This window comes from Mustela lutreola, chromosome 2, assembly GCF_030435805.1.
Source record: "Mustela lutreola isolate mMusLut2 chromosome 2, mMusLut2.pri, whole genome shotgun sequence".
Classification (NCBI taxonomy): domain Eukaryota; kingdom Metazoa; phylum Chordata; class Mammalia; order Carnivora; family Mustelidae; genus Mustela; species Mustela lutreola.
The window spans coordinates 48,404,292-48,425,198 of record NC_081291.1 but is presented as its reverse complement, the minus strand read 5'-3'; the positions used below and the strand labels follow the sequence as shown (position 1 = coordinate 48,425,198).

At 38.3% G+C, this 20,907-nt stretch overlaps 1 pseudogene; it reads left to right on the top strand.

The window, feature by feature from the left end:
- Positions 1-1,281: 1,281 nt before the first annotated feature.
- LOC131825525 (cytochrome b-c1 complex subunit 7-like) lies at positions 1,282-3,634 on the top strand (annotated as a pseudogene).
- Positions 3,635-20,907: the final 17,273 nt, after the last annotated feature.

Here is a 20,907-nt window from a genome sequence, read left to right as displayed (position 1 = left end):
CATCTTTCTTGTTGCATGGAGTTTTTGTTCATGGTCATATTTATTGAGAAGGGGCATTCATCTATACTTAATCAACCTATGTTCTATTCATTGACAGATGCTTTCTTGAGTGCCTTTTAGGTACTTGTTTAAGCCTATGTGGCTTTTTAAATGACTTTGGCATTAAATAAATACATGAAAAGTTTACTGTAGACGTTCCATTCATTAAAGCGGTAGTGTACAGTACACAAATCTGTTGTCACAGGCATTCATTCATTTAGTTCTCAAACCGAAGCCCTAGGGTAAATTGGTTTTCTCCTACCATTCTCCAGCTGAGAATTAGTGATGCACAAAGCTTGTCAATAGCAAAGCCAGAACCCAAATCCTTTGCTCTTCTGACTCCAAGCCCAGTGCCTTCCCCTCTGAATCACAGCTATCTGCTATGATGACATTGCCCTGGGAATCAATCCAGTATGAACCATCCCCTCCATCAGATGCTCCCTATCAGCAGATGAGCAAAGTATAGCGGCTGGGTTGGTGCTTCATTGTAACTAAATATTCATCAAAAGTGTGCACATTAACAGCCACACACAATAATTAAACCCAAATTAATTTCCTCAGTTAATACATGCCACAGAATTAAATTAAACCTCAACAGAAAACAGGGCAGACTGTAACTATTAATCCTCTCATAAGCAACAATAATTATTTTTGCCAACATTTATTTCATTTGCATATATGATGTTACATTGCAAATTTTCACATATAAGTAACAATTCTCTCTGCTTTGTCAGATTGAGAATTAAGCAATATATTAGTTCACATAATCTGTCAGCAAAAAATTTCCACAGATCCAGTTCAGGAGCAAACTGTTAACATTTGGGGCAGCTGAGTTCATTAATGTTAGTGCTATAATTCACAGGGGACCCATGGATTGCAAATATGTGTGTGGTATAACATACACCCCATTCATCACTGAAGAATAATTTATGATATATAAAAATGCCTATAAGTTGCATATGAAATACTTCAAAAATTAATATAGCTATCATTTTATATAATTATTATGGAGATCAATTATGGTTTTCTCTCATTGGAAAATTATGTTTGTAAACTTCACTGATTTTTTTCAGAATTTTTCAGTAAATTCTTACTGGAGATGTCTTATGTAAGCAGAGCTATTGGCCATGGGAATATAACAGTGCAAAAATAGCCACAGCGCCTTTCCTCAAAAATCTTGCTTTTAGTGGGAGACAGACATAGCTATGGATAGATACTAAATAGTTCATGCTAAAGTAGATAATGTCCACTTCAGGAAACAAGAAGTGCCTGAGAAAGCAATATGAATCGGTTATTGGTGAGATTGTGAAACTCTGAACAAGTCATTTCACCTGTCTAAACTTTAGTTTCCTCATCTGTAAAAGCAGGCGTGAGGTGTAGATAAATATATATACATATACATATGTATATATATTTATATATATATATATATGATGATTATATATTCTGCATTCAGTGCAAGTTCTCTATTTATCAAGCATTGTATTAAATACTTTGCATGTTTTCCCTCCTTGATCAATCCTATAAGGTGAAATTAACATTATCACTAGTGTCATCTTATAGGGTTAGAGAGGTTAACTATGATCACACAGCCGGTAGGGGTATGGCAGGATTTGAATTTGGTTAAGAGGAGTTTAGAAGTACACCTATTTACTATTAAGTCATTTGTCCAAGTATGGAATTCAGAGACAGACATTAGCATATTTCTCATGCAACCTCATCAACAACCAGGACAGGTGGGCCTGATTGGCTCTGTTGATTAAGCGTCTGCCTTGGGCTTGGGTCAACATTCCAGGGTCCTGGGATGGAGACCTACTTCAGGCTCCCCCGTCCCCGCCTCTGTCTGCCACTCCGCCCACTTGTACTCTCTATCAAATAAATAAATAAAATCTTAAACAAACAAACAAAACCCCAATCAGGACATTCATAAAAAAGAGTAGCCAGTCTTTTTCCTTCCCAACTACCAACTACCAACTAACATTTTATGTTTTAACTGGTAGTTCAACCATGCCAACAAAACAACAAAACAAAACAAAACAAAAAGACAAACACACAAAACACATAATGAAACTCTTAGTAAAATGTTGTTTCTAATGGGTGCAGCTCTGCAGTTTTCATACAAAGCATATGCAATTATTGAGAAGAAACATATGTGAACTCTAGCACAGAGCTGTCTCTTGGCAACTGATTAATATTTCCTTGGCTATGAGTTTATCATGGAGTTAGGAGTCCTTTATAAATAGAATCTAGAATCTAGAAGACTGTCACCCTCTTACTATTCAAGTACCAAATTTTATTAAAGAAATGGAAAAAAAATAAGGAAATGGGAAAACAATGTCTGTAACTTTGGGCTAGGATAGCTACTAAGTAAATAAAAGCATTAGTTGTCTACATGGAATCCTGCCAAATAATATTTTTCAAGATATGCCTTAATACTTTCTTAAATAGGCAAATAAATAAATAAAAGGACACAGAAAGAGAATAGTATAAAGAAACCCTACAGTCCTTTCACTGAGAATTTCAGTGGTTGTAGCATATTGCAAAGATCAACATCCCATATAAGGTTTATATCCACAGTTTCTACAGACCTTTTAACACAAATAGAAAATGTGGCTACCACACGGTTGAATTGCTCTAACATAGTCTATTTGAAAATGCAATGGATTCCAGTTTTTATCTTCCCAGAGGAGAAAGAATTGACCTTCTGGTCTTGTGTATCATTTCAGCTTCCTTGACAGAGGCTCTTTCCTTCCTTCCAGTGTTTGCGTCTTCATCATAGGAGAACCAGTCCTCCTTCTGATGGCTCCTGATTTCTGTGTGGTAATCAATATGGCTTAAGGGAAGTTCATTAATTTTCAGAGGGGGATATGACCTAGGCAAGATGTGCTTCTTATTCCACTGGAGAACAGTGGTGGTTATTGCTACTTGCCAAGACTCTGAGCTAAAAGGGAGATTAGAATGGTATTGAAAGCCCACATACCCAAATATTTCTTGCCATAGAATAAACAAACAAATTGTGACATGGTCATAAAATGGAATATGAGATCGAACCCTACAAATGACAAAGACTGTATGAACTGGTCAAAATAGCAAGCAGGCCCACTGTTGCAGCATCAGAATGGTGGCAGGAGGGTATTTGAAAATGGTATTATTGAAGCACTGGGTGGCTCAGTCAGCTAAGCCTGGCTAGGGTCATGATCCAGGGGTCCTGGGTTCGAGCCCTGCATCGGTTCTGCTCAGTTGGAAGTCTGCTTCTCTCTCTCCCTTTGCCCCTCCCCCTGCTTGTGCTCTCTCTCAAATAAATAAATGAAATCTTTAAAAATAGAAAATGGCATTACAATGCTGTAAGGATCAGTACACTGGGGTTAATGCAAGATTATACATTATGTGAGAATGATGATGTGAAAGGCTTCCCAAGAACCTTCAGAATGACGGGATGTTTTGCATCAATAGAGCACTGAACCTGCCCATGAGAAAGCAGATCTTACCTAAAAAACAGTGAACAAAATATGAGGATACCCCCCTCTACCTTGAGGCATATCTGAAAGAAATTATCCGGGAAAGAAAAGAGAAAAAAGAATGGGCAAAGAAATAATCATGGAGCTGAAATCCATGATTGCAGCTGCCCTCTAATATTTTTAAGAAGTTGGATAAACCTGGGGTGCCTGAGTGGTACAGTCTATTAAGCATCCGACTCCTGGTTTCAGCTCAGGTCATGATCTCAAGGTCATGGGATCCAGCCCTGTGGCGACTCTATACTAGTGCAGAGTCTGTTTGAGATTCTTTCTCCCTCTTGCTCTGCCCCTTCCCCTGCACTCTTTCTCTTTCTTTCAAAAATAAATAAAATATTTTTTTAAAAAGGTGGGTAAATCAGAAATGTATGTTATAGAACTATTTGAGCTGCAAATGTATTATTTTACATAAATGTGTATTATTAAAAAAAAAAAAAAAAGAGCATAAGCTATTACTGACCCTATAGCATGGATGAATCTCACAAATGACAAACTAGCTCAGAAAAAACAGAAACAAAAGAGCACTAGTTGTATGACAGCACTGCACTTACATGAAGTTCAAAGCCAGGCAGAACCAATCTGTGGCAGAAGTCAGGATAGTGCCCTTCCCAGAGGCAGTACTGCCTAGCAGGGTATCAGTGGAACTTCTGGGGGCTGGCAAGGCGCTACTTCCCAAACCAGGTTCTACACATGGGCACACTTATTGTATGTAACACATCAGGCTGTACATTTAAGATCATACTGTTCTTGAGATATGTTAGACGTCAAAGAAATACTTGCTTAAAAAACATCCTCGTTGTAAACACACACACTGGCAACAAACTGAACCTTTCTCCTGGATGTAATCTAAAGATTCACTTCCACCCCTTAAGAAATGCTGCCTAAAGACAAAGAAATAACAATAGTATACATAACAGACCAACCAAGGGTCCCTATCTGCAGGATGACCATTTTCCCAAGGCTGAGTTGGTAACCTTCTCCTACACTTTCAGAGGACCACAGGGCTTCCTTGGAGCACAGGTTCTATCTCTTTGTATTGACATGATTATTTCTGAGCCTGCCTCCACCAAACTCACTTCCTTGAGCACATGAGGTCAATCTTTAACTGCAGGACCTTAGCACCAAACAGGGTACCTGACAGATAGGGATGCTCCATAACCACCTGTGGGATGAATGAATGCATGAAGATATGAGTTCATCCTACAGACATAAACTGTACTGAGCTGGCAGAAAAGAGAATAAGGACATGTGTCTGGCTATGGCGAGCAACTGCACATAAATCCTCACACAAGCATATTTCCAAGTTTGAAGAGAAAGGAGAACTGGGGTACTAATAATCAGCCTGAAACCCACTGGAGGACAGCAGCTATGACTTTGCCTTAAAAGGGCCTTGACTGGAACTATACAGAGTCTGATACTTTTTACTATTTAAAGGGCCCAAGGTGGTGCTAGAGCTGTAATATCAGTAATGAAAGCAAATGTGTGAGCTGCTTGGACTTATTAAAGATAAGTTATTCCAGATGCATTCAGAATAAGTACACATGGAGAGGTAGAACCATTTTTTTTTTTTTTAATCCTTGCTGGGGATGAGTCAGAGAAATAAGGATGTCTGAATTCTCCAGATAAAGCTCCAAACATCTTATAGCCACTAATTTACAAATTTTCTGTTCTGTAGGCAGAACCAATATCTTGTGTCATAAGTGTGCCATATTTAGTATGATCTAATGTTACAAATGTCCCAACAACCTTAGCAAAGTACCAGGTGTCCACCACACATTCAATAAATGAAATGTTTTATATCAAACCCAACCACTGTGTGCCATTAAAAAGTAAGAGAAAGAAAGAAAAAGAGAGAGGGAAATAGAGAGAGAATGAGAGAAAGAGAGAGTGTGTGTGTGAGAAGGGAAGGGAGGAAAGAGGGAAGAATAGCATGCAAGAAAGAGAGAAGACAGAAGAGAGACAGAGACAGGGAGGTAAAAACGTAAAGACAGACAGGAAGGAAAGAAGAGAAGAAAAAAGAAAATGAGGGAAAGAGAGAGAAAGAGAAAAAATAGGAGGAAGCAAAGTGGGCATCAGAAAGACAGTAGACTCTATAAAACATTTTGGAGGTTTAACAAAAGTGAAAATTTAAAAATTAACCAACAAGGTGAATTCTAAATGTTCAATAATAAAAGATGGTGTTATTAAATTAAAGCTAATGATGCTAACACAGATCGAAAAGGGAAGGACAAATGATGATAGAATGTAATTACTTTATTGTCTGGTACTATGGAAATTTCTGCTTAGATGTTCAGATCTCTGAAATGATCTGAGCTACAGCTAGAATCGAAGGAGGGGGTAGACTGTGGAGAAATGCACCAGACTGGAAAGTCATCACCAAGGAAGGGAGTTCATTCAACATCCTGTTCTTCAGATTTGGGAAAATATGAACTCAAAAGAAAAGTTATCCTTACCAAAAGACAAGCAAGGAAGCCCATGAAACTGTAATTAGAGGGCTGATATAAATACTATTGTCCAGGCTATCAGAAATGATGTCATAATGCCTAATTCTATAAATTCTTGTTATCCATTCATTGTAGATAGCCTGCTGTTAACTTTTGAAAGGAACTTTCTTACTTTCACACATCATTTCACACTATAGCTTGGTATATAGGATAAAAGCAACCAAAGTGACTAAATAAAGGAGCTAGATAATATATGGTTATCTCTCAGTGGTAGACTGTATTACTATTTGCCCCCAAATTCTTTCTTTAGCATGTTCCTCCCTAAGGGTGAATTATATGTTCCTACTCTGCTGAACTCAAGATATTTCATTTTATTTAATCGGAATAAGGCAGAAGTGACATATATCTTTTCCAAGTAGAAGCTCTACAGCCAGGATTTGAGTGCCATGTTTCTTTTCCTGCTGACACAATAATCAAAATGTTCTTGATAGAACCTCCTCCATCAACCTAGGCACCAGAGTGAACACAACATGAAGCAGAGCCACAGCTCACCCACAAAGAATATACAGTGTCCTTTGATTTTTATAAGCCATTGAGACTAGTTGGTATCACAGAATAATTTACTGTGTCCTGAATGATACAATACCAAAATAAGAGAAAGAAAAATGAAGGCCAAATACATACATGCATCCATTTGTCCTACTAACAGCTATCAAATACATTCAATGTGATACCCCCCAGCTCAGTGCTGAGGAAAAAATTATGAACAAGATTTCTCTTCAAAGACAAAGAGACTAGATTTCTAGAATCTCACAGGTAAGGAAACAACATGGGTTTGAGCATTCTGGAGAACTGCAGAGCGAGGTGCATCATCAGGAGAGCATCACCAGAGAGACATCTTTGGAGGGGACATTCCTAAGAGAGTAGGTAGTATCACTCAAATAGAGGTGGAACTGAAAGGGAGATTTTGCATATGGGAATAATGGGAGGTTAGAAAAATTAGTTAGGTCGGGGAAGAAAACCCTTAGAGACAAACTGAGACACAGAGACAATGGGAAATTAATAGATTTTTTTAAACATAACATAAGAATTTTTAGGTGCCTTCAAAGAGATACAGAGAGAAATAACTGGACTGGGGATAAAAGCTAAGTCCACTTTTTTGGTCTTATAAGATTTTATCAGGACTTTTGGTGTCATTAAAGTCAAAATGATGCCTTGAGAAAATTATGTATTGAAGCCAATAATTTCAATCTCATATATTGTAAACACTAAGAATTTGTGGTTTATGAGATAAATGTCAGAGTGCCATGTCCACCATGAATACACAATGTTTGTTCAGTAATAGCCAAAAAAAAAAAAAAAAAAAAATCATATAGAAATTTAAGAAGATAGGAGGAGTCAAGATGGTGGAGAAGTAGCAGGCTGAGACTACTTCAGGTAGCAGGAGATCAGCTAGATAGCTTATCTAAAGATTGCAAACACCTGAAAATCCATCGGCAGATCAAAGAGAAGAACAGCAATTCTGGAAACAGAAAAACAACCACTTTCTGAAAGGTAGGACTGGCAGAGAATTGAATCCAAAGCGAGGGGAAGACAGACCCCGGTGGGAGGGGCCGGCTCCCGGCAAGCGGCGGAGCAATGGAGCACAAAATCAGGACTTTTAAAAGTCTGTTCTGCTGAGGGACATCGCTCCAGAGGCTAAACCAGGGCGAAGCCCACGCGGGGTCAGCGTGGCCTCAGGTCCCGCAGGGTCACAGAAGAACCGGGGGTGTCTGAGTGTCGCAGAGCTTGCGGGTATTGGAACGGGAAAGCCGGCTACAGAGACAGAGCCGACAGTAAGCTCACAGCTCGGACTTACCTTGAACAGGTCGCAGGCTCGGTGAGCTCGGAGCACGGCCGGAGGTCAGGCAGACGAGAGTCACTGGCGCTGTTCTCTGAGGGCGCACTGAGGAATGGGGCCCCGGGCTCTCGGCTCCTCCGGGCAGGAGACCAGGAGGCCGCCATTTGTATTCCTGTCCTCCAGAACTCTATGGAAAGAATCAGGGAACAAAAGCTCCTGAAAGCAAACCAGAGCGGATTACTCAGCCTGGCCCCTGATAAGGGCAGTGAAATTCCGCCTGGGGCAAAGACACTTGAGAATCACTACAAGAGGCCCCTCCCCCAGAATCAACAAGAAATCCAGCCAAGACAAAGTTCACCTACCAAGCAGTGCAGTTTAAATACCAAGGAGAGCAGCAGAATTCCGGAGGAGGAGAAAGCAAAGCACATAACTCATGGCTTTCTCCCTGTGATTTTTTTAGTCTTGCAGTTAATTTAATTCTTTTCTTTTTCATTTTTTTTTCTCTTCTTCTGCTAAAATTTTTTTTAACTTTTACTCTTTTTATTTTTAACTTTTTTAACTAGTTAATCTAATCTATATATATATATATTCATTTTTATACTTTTCTTTATTTTTAATTCTTTTTAATTTAATTCTTCATTGTTTAATTCTTTTCTTTTTTTTTTCTTTTTCTTTCTTTTTGAAGCCCTTTTTATCCCATTTCTCCCCCATCACAATTTGGGATCTCTTCTGATTTGGTTAAAGCATATTTTCCTGGGGTTGTTGGCACCCGTTTAGTATTTTACTTGCTCCTTCATATACTCTTAGCTGGACAAAATGAAAAGGTGGAAAAATTCGCCACAAAAAAAGAACAAGAGGCAGTACCGAAGGCTAGGGACCTAATCAATACAGACATTGGTAATATGTCAGATCTAGAGTTCAGAATAACAATTCTCAAGGTTCTAGCCAGGCTAGAAAAAGGCATGGAAGATATTAGAGAAACACTCTCCGGAGATATAAAAGCCCTTTCTAGAGAAATAAAAGAACTAAAATCTAACCAAGTTGAAATCAAAAAAGCTATTAATGAGGTGCAATCAAAAATGGAGGCTCTCACTGCTAGGATAAATGAGGCAGAAGAAAGAATTAGTGATATAGAAGACCAAATGACAGAGAATAAAGAAGCTGAGCAAAAGAGGAACAAACAGCTACTGGACCACGAGGGGAGAATTCGAGAGATAAGTGACACCATAAGACAAAACAACATTAGAATAATTGGCATTCCAGAAGAAGAAGAAAGAGAGAGGGGAGCAGAAGGTATACTGGAGAGAATTATTGGGGAGAATTTCCCCAATATGGCAAAGGGAACGAGAATCAAAATTCAGGAGGTTCAGAGAACGCCCCTCAAAATCAATAAAAATAGGCCCACACCCCGGCACCTAATAGTAAAATTTACAAGTCTCAGTGACAAAGAGAAAATCCTGAAAGCAGCCCGGGAAAAGAAGTCTGTAACATACAATGGTAAAAATATTAGATTGGCAGCTGACTTACCACAGAGACCTGGCAGGCCAGAAAGAGCTGGCATGATATTTTCAGAGCACTAAATGAGAAAAACATGCAGCCAAGAATACTCTATCCAGCTAGGCTATCACTGAAAATAGAAGGAGAGATTAAAAACTTCCAGGACAAACAAAAACTGAAAGAATTTGCAAACACCAAACCAGCTCTACAGGAAATACTGAAGGGGTCCTCTAAGCAAAGAGAGAGCCTACAAGTGGTAGATCAGAAAGGAATGGAGACCATATAGAGTAAAAGTCACCTTACAGGCAATACAATAGCACTAAATTCATATCTCTCAATAGTTACCCTGAATGTTAATGGGCTAAATGCCCCTGTCAAAAGACACAGGGTACCAGAATGGATGAAAAAAGAAAACCCATCTATATGTTGCCTCCAAGAAACTCATTTTAAGCCAGAAGACACCTCCAGATTTAAAGTGAGGGGGTGGAAAAGAATTTACCATGCTAAAGGACATCAGAAGAAAGCAGGAGCGGCAATCCTTATATCAGATCAATTAGATTTTAAGCCAAAGACTATAATAAGAGATGAGGAAGGACACTATATCATATTCAAAGGCTCTGTCCAAAAAGAAGATCCAACAATTTTCAATATCTATGCCCCCAATATGGGCGCAGCCAACTATATAAACCAATTAATAACAAAATCAAAGAAACACATCAACAATAACACAATAATAGTAGGGGACTTTAGCACTCCCCTACTGAAATGGACAGATCATTCAAGAAAAGATCAATAAGGAAATAAAGCCTTAAACAACACACTGGACCAGATGGACATCACAGATATATTCAGAACATTTCATCCCAAAGCAACAGAATACACATTCTTCTCTAGTGCACATGGAACATTCTCCAGAATAGATCACATCCTCGGTCCTAAATCAGGTCTCAACCGGTATCAAAAGATTGGGACCATTCCCTGCTTATTTTCAGACCACAATGCTCTGAAGCTAGAACTCAACCATAAGAGGAAGTTTGAAAAGAACCGAAATACATGGAGATTAAACAGCATCCTTCTAAAGAATAAATGGGTCATCCAGGAAATTAAAGAAGAACTGAAAAAAATCATGGAAACAAACGATAATGAAAACACAACAGTTCAAAATCTGTGGGACACAACAAAGGCAGTCCTGAGAGGAAAATATATAGTGGTACAAGCCTTTCTCAAGAAACAAGAAAGGTCTCAGGTACACAACCTAACCCTACACCTAAAGAAGGTGGAGAAAGAACAAGAAAGAAACCCTAAGCCCAGCAGGAGAAGATAAATCATAAAGATCAGAGCAGAAATCAATGAAATAGAAACCAAAAAAAAAAAAAAAATAGAGCAAATCAATGAAACTAGGAGCTGGTTCTTTGAAAGAATTAATAAAATTGATAAGCCCCTGGCCAGACTTATCAAAAAGAAAAGAGAAAGGACCCAAATAAATAAAATCATGAATGAAAGAGGAGAGATCACAACTAACACCAAAGAAATACAAACTATTATGAGAACATACTATGAGCAACTCTGTGCCAACAAATTTGACAATCTGGAAGAAATGGATGAATTCCTAGAAACATATAAACTACCACAACTGAACCAGGAAGAAATGGAAAGCCTGAACAGACCCATAACCAGTAAGGAGATTGAAATAGTCATTAAAAATCTCCAAACAAATAAAAGCCCAGGGCCAGATGGCTTCCCGGGGGAATTCTACCAAACATTTAAAGAAGAACTAATTCCTAGTCTCCTGAAACTGTTCCAAAAAATAGAAATGGAAAGAAAACTTCCAAACTCATTTTATGAGGCCAGCATCACCTTGATCCCAAAACCAGACAAGGATCCCATCAAAAAAGAGAGCTATAGACCAATATCCTTCATGAACACAGATGCAAAAATACTCAACAAAATACTAGCCAATAGGATTCAACAGTACATTAAAAGGATTATTCACCTTGACCAAGTGGGATTTATTCCAGGGCTGCAAGGGTGGTTCAACATCCGCAAATCAGTCAATGTGATACAACACATCAATAAAAGAAAGAACAAGAACCATATGATACTCTCAGTAGAGGCTGAAAAAGCATTTGACAAAGTACAGCATCCGTTCCTGATCAAAACTCTTCAAGGTGTAGGGATAGAGGGCACATACCTCAATATCATCAAAGCCATCTATGAAAAACCCACCGCAAATATCATTCTCAATGGAGAAAAACTGAAAGCTTTTCCACTAAGGTCAGGAACACGGCAGGGATGTCCATTATCACCACTGCTATTCAACATAGTACTAGAGGTCCTAGCCTCAGCAATCAGACAAAAAAATGAAATTAAAGGCATCCAAATAGGCAAAGAAGAAGTCAAATTATCACTCTTCGCAGATGATATGATACTATATGTGGAAAACCCAAAAGACTCCACTCCAAAACTGCTAGAACTTATACAGGAATTCAGTAAAGTGTCAGGATATAAAATCAATGCACAGAAATCAGTTGCATTTCTCTACACCAACAGCAAGACAGAAGAAAGAGAAATTAAGGAGTCAATCCCATTTACAATTGCACCCCAAACCATAAGATACCTAGGAATAAACCTAACCAAAGAGGCACAGAATCTATACTCAGAAAACTATAAAGTACTCATGAAAGAAATTGAGGAAGACACAAAGAAATGGAAAAATGTTCCATGCTCCTGGATTGGAAGAATAAATATTGTGAAAATGTCTATGCTACCTAAAGCAATCTACACATTTAATGCAATTCCTATCAAAGTACCATCCATATTTTTCAAAGAAATGGAATAAATAATTCTAAAATTTATATGGAACCAGAAAAGACCTCGTATAGCCAAATATTGAAAAAGAAAGCCAACGTTGGTGGCATCACAATTCTGGACTTCAAGCTCTATTACAAAGATGTCATCATCAAGACAGCATGGTACTGGCACAAAAACAGACACATAGATCAATGGAACAGAATAGAGAGCCCAGAAATAGACCCTCAACTCTACAGTCAACTAATCTTCAACAAAGCAGGAAAGAATGTCTAATGGAAAAAAGACAGCCTCTTCAATAAATGGTGCTGGGAAAATTGGACAGCCACATGCAGAAAAATGAAATTGGACCATTTCCTTACACCACACACAAAAATAGACTCAAAATGGGTGAAGGATCTCAATGTGCGAAAGGAATCCATCAAAATCCTTGAGGAGAACACAGGCAGCAACCTCTTGGACCTCAGCCGCAGCAACATCTTCCTAGAAACATCGCCAAACGCAAGGGAAGCAAGGGCAAAAATGAACTATTGGGATTTCATCAAGATCAAAAGCTTTTGCACAGCAAAGGAAACAGTTAACAAAATCAAAAGACAACTGACAGAATGGGAGAAGATATTTGCAAACGACGTATCAGATAAACGACTAGTGTCCAGAATCTATAAAGAACTTAGCAAAGTCAACACTCAAAGAACAAATAATCCAATCAAGAAATGGGCAGAGGACATGAACAGACATTTCTGCAAAGAAGACATCCAGATGGCCAACAGACACATGAAAAAGTACTCCATATCACTCGGCATCAGGGAAATACAAATCAAAACCACAATGAGATATCACCTCACACCATTCAGAATGGCTAAAATAAACAAGTCAGGAAATGACAGATGCTGGCGAGGATGCGGAGAAAGGGGAACCCTCCTACACTGTTGGTGGGAATGCAAGCTCGTGCAGCCACTCTGGAAAACAGCATGGAGGTTCCTCAAAATGTTGAAAATAGAACTGCCCTATGACCCAGCAATTGCACTATTGGGTATTTACCCTAAAGATACAAACGTAGTGACCCAAAGGGGCACATGCACCCAAATGTTTATAGCAGCAATGTCCACAATAGCCAAACTATGGAAAGAACCTAGATGTCCATCAACAGATGAATGGATCAAGAAGATGTGGTATATATACACAATGGAATACTATGCAGCCATCAAAAGAAATGAAATCTTGCCATTTGCGACAACACGGATGGAACTAGAGCGTATCATGCTCAGCGAAATAAGTCAAGCAGAGAAAGACAACTATCATATGATCTCCCTGATATGAGGAAGTGGTGATGCAACATGGGGGCTTAAGTGGGTAGGAGAAGAATCAATGAAAGAAGATGGGATTGGGAGGGAGACAAACCATAAGTGTCTCTTAATCTCACAAAACAAACTGAGGGTTGCTGGGGGGAGGGGGTTTGGGAGAAGGGGGTGGGATTATGGACATTGGGGAGGGTATGTGCTTTGGTGAGTGCTGTGAAGTGTGTAAACCTGGTGTTTCACAGACCTGTACCCCTGGGGATGAAAATATATGTTTATAAAAAATAAAAAATTAAAAAAAAATGGACAGAATATATGAACAGACACTTCTCCAATGAAGACATACAAATGGCTATCAGACACATGAAAAAATGTTCATCATCACTAGCCATCAGGGAGATTCAAATTAACCACATTGAGATACCACCTTATGACAGTTAGAATGGCAAAAATTAGCAAGACAGGAAACAACATGTGTTGGAGGGGATGTGGAGAAAGGGGAACCCTCTTCCACTGTTGGTGGGAATGCACGTTGGTGCAGCCACTTTGGAGAACAGTGTGAAGATTCCTCAAAAAATTAAAAATAGAGCTTCCCTATGACCCTGCCATTGTACTACTAGGTATTTACCCCAAAGATACAGATGTGGTAAAAAGAAGGGCCACCTGTACCCCCAATGTTTATAGCAGCAATGGCCACGGTCGTCAAACTGTGGAAAGAACCAAGATGCCCTTCAACGGATGAATGGATAAGGAAGATGTGGTCCATATACACTATGAAGTATTATGCCTCCATCAGAAAGGACGATACCCAACTTCTGTAGCAACATGGACAGTACTGGAAGAGATTATGCTGAGTGAAATAAGTCAAGCAGAGAGTCAGTTATCATATGGTTTCACTTATTTGTGGAGCATAACAAATAACATGGAGGAGTTAGAGAGGAGAAGGGAGTTGAGGGAAATTGGAAGGGGAGGTGAACCATGAGAGACTATGGACTCTGAAAAACAATCTGAGGGTTTTGAAGGGGCAGGGGGTGGGAGGTTGGGGTACCAGGTGGTGGGTATTGGAGAGGGCATGGATTGTATAGAGCACTGGGTGTGGTGCAAAAACAATGAATACTGTTACACTGAAAATAAATTAAAAAAAAAAAAACAACCACTAAAAAAAAAAAAAGAGAGAGTAGGGTTATTTTAATTCTAAATATCTAAGAATATGGTCTAATTCAAAATTTATGTAATTTTATGCTTATGAAATAGAAGAGAAGTGGCTTTATGTTACGTGGCTATATTTCTGAGCCATAATGTAGTCTCTTGATGAAAAAGAAAATATGTTTGAGGATTCCTGAACCTTAGAACTACAACGAGTATTTATTGAACTCTAAAGGCGTTACATGGTACACCTGTTTATCTTCAGAACAACCCTAGCTGATGTGCGTAAATCTATTCCTGGTATTCCTTATTTACCTAAAAGGAAAAGGAATCTTGGAAAGAGAAAGTAACTTATTAAGGCTCACAGAATGGAGAAAAGGTAGAAATGAGATTCCAACCCAGTTCATCTGACTCCAGACAGTACGCTCAACAGTTTGTACCACTACCCTGTCTTCCTCCCATGGGGGTTTGCTAAGCTTGAACACCCATTCCATTGAAACATGGGCCACTATCTCTCAACTTAGTTTTTCTTCAGCATAGGCTAAGTAAGTGCCCAGAATATGATTTAACCAGCCTCAAATACCTCAAATACCTCAGACATATTCTTTGACTATTAAGAGCTTTATAAATCATCTCTTTGGTAGAAAAAGGGTACCATGGAGTCACTCAGAGGCATTGAAAATGTTGGCAAAATATTTTGATGTCCAGAAACCAGGTAAACACAGAAGCAAAAACAACCGAAGTGTTTAACTCCAAATAAGTCTGCCCCATTTGATGTGGGGAAAACACAAACAAAAAAGAGAACTTTGTAGTTCTTGTGAACCTATGATTCCCAAGATTCTCATTTCAGACCAAAGAGGAAAACACGGGAACCATAAAGCAGCTGTATATCACAAGTCTTCAAGAAGCTACAACCACAATTTAAATAAATCCATTTAAATCTAAAGCGAATCCTAAGCGGTTTATGTTTTTGTTTTTGTTTTTTTTTTCCCTGAGCCCATTTTCTCCAGAAAGGTTTAGAATGTTACTTCCCAGTTCATGGTAGACAAAGACTCAGTTCTCAAAAAAAACCTATGTTTAGCATTATCTGCCTTCATAGAAGTATCACAATCCATTAAGACCCAGCTAACTAACAAAGATGTGGCTCTTTAAAAAATTGCTGTATCCCATCCGGGTGGTAGAAAATTATCGGGGCTTGCTTCACCATCACCACCATAGGAAAGACATGCACTGTGCCTTCTTTGCCCCTTGCCCACAAATGTTCTGTGTTAAATTTTATGCAAAACTTTGTTATTGTTGTTGTTTTTAATATAGTCAGTGATATCATCTCTGTAAGAATTTTACTATAGTGTGAAAACTAAAATGTGGAGCATAAATTGTAGCTGGATTTTTATGTGTCTGAAGACACATTTTTTCTGGATAAAAACATAAAAACTCAAGGAGTGCTCTCCTCTTGAATCCCACAGGATTTAACGAGTATTTATGCTGGAACAACCTTCCTTCTAATTTAACTCACTCTATAAGAAAAACAAAGCAACAAAAAAATCCTATTTCCTTTTACAGATTCAGCCTTGAAAAGGTCTCTACTTAAAAGGTCTCTACTCTATCAATTTTCTATTTGAAAATTAAGAAAAAAGGATATTGGCCCCTTTGTTAATGCTTGCCCAGAGGAAGGCTAAGTTCTTTGAAAACTTGCAATGGATACTCTATGAAAGAACATACTTAATATTAAAAATGCATATTTTTACTTTAATCAGAAGGGACCGCTATAATTGTTTGTAGGCTCCATAAAGGGGAACTTGTAATTACTGAAAAACCAGTTTCTGTGACAAATGTGAAAATGTTGGTTGACGTGAGGGTGGGAAAAAGTGGAGAGACCTAGATATGAATGGAGAGAATCGATGATATGTTTACACCTGGCACTGAAGAAGACCATAGTAGCTTTTCACATCATGATTCACTAGTGTGTCCACATGTCACAACCAGCTGGCAAATGGGTTCTAAGTAATTTTCATGACAAATTTCTGAAGCATGTCAGTGCTTTACTATCAATAGTAAATCAGAATAAATTCAAAGTTATTTCTGTGGTAACATGATCTTCACTCACTTGTACTCAAATAACCCTTTCTGAGTAAGATATAAAAAAAGTACATTGCAACCTTATGTACCAACAGGGTATATCTCGTTACATACACAGATGTTAAAAAATAATACGTATCTTTTAGCATTAGACAAAATCCTTAAGAATCATCACAGGGAGGAGTCAGGTAATCAACAAGAAGATGCAGACTTTGAAGTACTAAAGGCATCAGTAGCTGTCATTATTGCTGCCATGGCCCAAATGCCCAAATGCCATGTATTTTTGGTCTTAGAAACATCCTTTATAAAATTATACATTCCAGGGTTGGCAAAATATGACCAGTGGACCAAATCTGGACCTCAACTGGTTTTGCAAATAAAGTTTTATTGGAATATGACTGCATCCATTCATTTTTATGTTGTCTATTGTTGCTTTCAAGCTATAGCATCAGAGTTGAGTAGTTACAACAGAGACCACATGCAGCAAAGTCTAAAATATTTACTATATAGCCCTTTACAGAAAGTGATTGCCAACCCTTGAATAAGACCACAAGGGCTGTAGGATTCTCAAATATTCCTGTGTTATGACATGTCACTCTAAAGTTATTCATATCTCTTACTTAATTATGGGATAGTTCAAAAAATGTACAAAACCAGTAGAGCACTAGGATTATAATAATGTTCAACAGAAGTCTTTGGAGTCCAACAGACCTTCTTTTAAATATCAGCTCTACTACTGACCTCTACATTTCATTTTGCTTTTCTGTAAAATGGGAGAACACCTATGTCATGGGATGTTATAGAGCTTCAATGAAAGAAAATAGGTGAATGATTTAACATGGTGTATGATCAGAGTAAGTGTTCATTAATACTAGCTTCTATTTCTCCTGTTAAGAACAAGAAAGGCTACATTATTATCAGAGGGAGCTAGATATCCAGGTCAGAGCAATGACTTGTTCTTTGATGCCTTCCTCTTTATGCCTATGAGATGCTCTTTGATGGGAAAAGGGAAGGGAGCCATTTATGCAGAAGAGCATTAGTTATTCTCCTTGCTCTGGATAAGACATTACCTGTATCTGATCCACACCACTCCCTTTCTTGGTCAATCACATAGTCATGGCCAGAAAAATTCCTGCTCATCTTTAGAAGTAAAACTCTGGATTTTCCTGCCTCAGCGGCACCAAAATTTGCACACAAGGTAAATCAGTGTGTCTAGAAACAGCCTAAGAGTTCTTAATGGTCCACAGCAAAGCTACTAAGAAAAAAAAAAGTAGGTGAAGATATTCATTGAAATCAATAATCCCCAAATCACATCAATGCAATGTTACAGGTGGTAATATAAAATCTGCTGCCTAAAGTACTCAAAGTTATCAGGCCCAGAGCGACCATAACTTGGTCCCAAGCATCAGACTCCTATTTTATGATTCTCTGTACATGAACTATAGAAACTGCTTCTGAGAAAACCCTAACTTCCATATCTCTGACTTCTGAATGTATAAATCACAGCAAACTACTCTTCTCCTCCAACAGGAGTGAAAATGCAAAGAACAATCTCTACCACATATTGCTTCTAAGGCAGCGATTTCTGCTACAAATGATCTGGAATAGCACTTCTCAGACTAACAGCGATAAAAGATCAGTGGAGTATTTTTTCCTAATCTATTATGGACTGAGCCTCTGAGAAAATACAATAAACATGAGTAACTAGCAAAAATGAAATAAAATAATGTTCAAAATAAACACAAGTCTAGGTTTTTCATTTATTAAATTCAAGACACATAAAAGTGACTGTCAAATTGCTCTAAAATTTTCTGAATTCTTTATTTTCATTCATTACTTGTTGTAGACCAGTCACCAACAGTTGGCAGCCCCTCACTGCTCTGTGTTCTACATGTGGATAAAGAATAGGCAGATCTGGAACTTCCTGGACTGTGATAGTAAATTGAGATGTCCAAACTAAGCCAGTGATGGAAAGACACCTTCTCCAAACCAGTAAGAGAGTCCATCAGGGAGGCAGGAATTGGAGGATGGATGCAGAGGAAGGGCAAAAAAGACTTTCTGTCTTAACTGTATATATTGTATGATTTAGGTTTTGTACAATGAGCACATAGTTACTACTAAGCTACATTTACAGTTTTCAAAAATGCAATTTAAAAAACAATTAAAGCACTTTAAAGTGGTATTTTTTTGTTCAAGATTAGCTAAGTGAAGTGCAGAAGGCAAACCCGTAAGAGCAGGCAAAGGGAATGTTACAGGTTCTCCCAAAGCACACGTTGAATTAATGAGTGTTTTCATTTTCACTGAGCGCACAGCCTTATTGGTGCTAAGCTGTATGGGCACAACAGTGAACAAGCCACAAATCTTACTCTCATGGGTTTCTAGTTCAGAGAGAGATATGTGCAAATTCATTACATCCTTACAAATTCCTATGCTAGAAATGCCTTCTGTAGAGAGAGAGTGAAAAGGAAGTAGTGGTCAGTTTTCCCTAGGGGACAGAGTATATCATCTTTCCCAGAGTGCAACTACTTTACGGTATTGAGGGTATGAGTATAGGGTACTGAGAGATGATTAGCTAGAAAGCCTGGCCATGTCAGTGGCCTTCCTTTTTCACAAAGTTGTGTGTAACACTTATAACCTCTGTTATAACACTTATGACACTTATAATATGTTCTGTCCCATAAAATCGCCATCTCCACACCTTAATTCCTGCTAATGACTGCTCTTCAGATCCCTGAATATATACAGGAATGGGGGTATCACGGATGATTTCCATGGACATGCTCAGTGAGCATCATGTGATGCCCAGGCTCCACGATCTATCTTGACAGGGAGCAAGAATGTCAAGAACTAAAATCTTGATTCATACATCCTATTTTAAGGTCCTTAGTCAAGAACAACAGGGTGAAGAAGTAGCCTTTGAACTTCCCATTATTGTAACTTTTGTGACATTCTAACAAAAATGGTGATTTATTTTTCACCAATCAGAAATATTATCTGACCTACTGTCTGCCTATAGCAGACTATAGAGTTAAAACTACAGCTTCAGAGAGAAGAACTAGGGCTCTACCATACTGTTAGGGAAGACAACTTCCAACACTCATTCATCTGGCATCAAGGAAAAATCCTAAAAAGCACTCAAAGAAAAGGAGTTCCTGTGTGTGTAATTCCAAGCAGACAATCTGAGCAACGGTTTCTTCTACTGAGATAAAGTAATTGTCCTACTTTATTTAAATTCACAAGTACAGACAGACACACTGTCATTCAAAGAGGGACTGAAGCACCTTTTCTTCCCCCTATGAATGGCCTCATCTGCCTGAATGAAGCATGTTAATAGGTCACATCTGCGGCCACAAATTGTGCTTATGTGACTGGAAGTTGAGAGATTCGGGAATTCATTTCACACTGCATATAGACATGACAGATGCTTTTCAATTCCTTTTTTGAGTATGTGCTATGAGTTCTTGTTCCCATTTTTATGCATGAAATAATACCCCTGGTGGAAACGTAATTGGAGTTTCTTAATAATTAATAAGACAATTCACGAAAGTACTTCTGTAGGGGCACCGGGTGGCTCCGTTGGTTAAGCATTGATTCTTGGTTTGGCTCAGATTGAGATCTCAGGGGTCCTGAGATTGAGCCCCACATCAGGCTCTGTGCTTAGCAGGGAGTCTGAAGATTCTCTCCCTCTGCCCCACCCCCACTCGCATGCACAGATGGCAAAATCAAACACAGCCTTGTGATTTCCTCCTACCACTAACACTACTTCCAGAAGGTCTTCCTAAACCCCATGTCTAATTGTATCAATATCTACCTCAGAAATCGATAGCTCCTCAGTATCTACAAATTAAATAGGACTATGAAATATTAGAATGCAGTACTGTATAATGGTGAAGAGTGTGGCCTCTAGAGACAGACTGCTTGCTTTTAAATCGAGACCTTGCCCTTCATTGCCTGTGACCCTTAAGCAGGTTATTTTATTCCTCTGTTTTCAGTTTATTTGTCTACATATTGTGGGAAATTATAAAAAATTTTATATAGAGAACATATAAGCAAGATGTATATTATATGCAATGTAGATGTTATATATAAATGTATTATATAATAAGCAAGATATATTTAATATATAACATATATTAACAAGTATGTATAAATAGTAAATAAATATATAAGGTACAGTATATCTTATTATAATGTCTGATACATTTGTAGATGTATATGTGTGTGTTTACATGTACATATAGTAT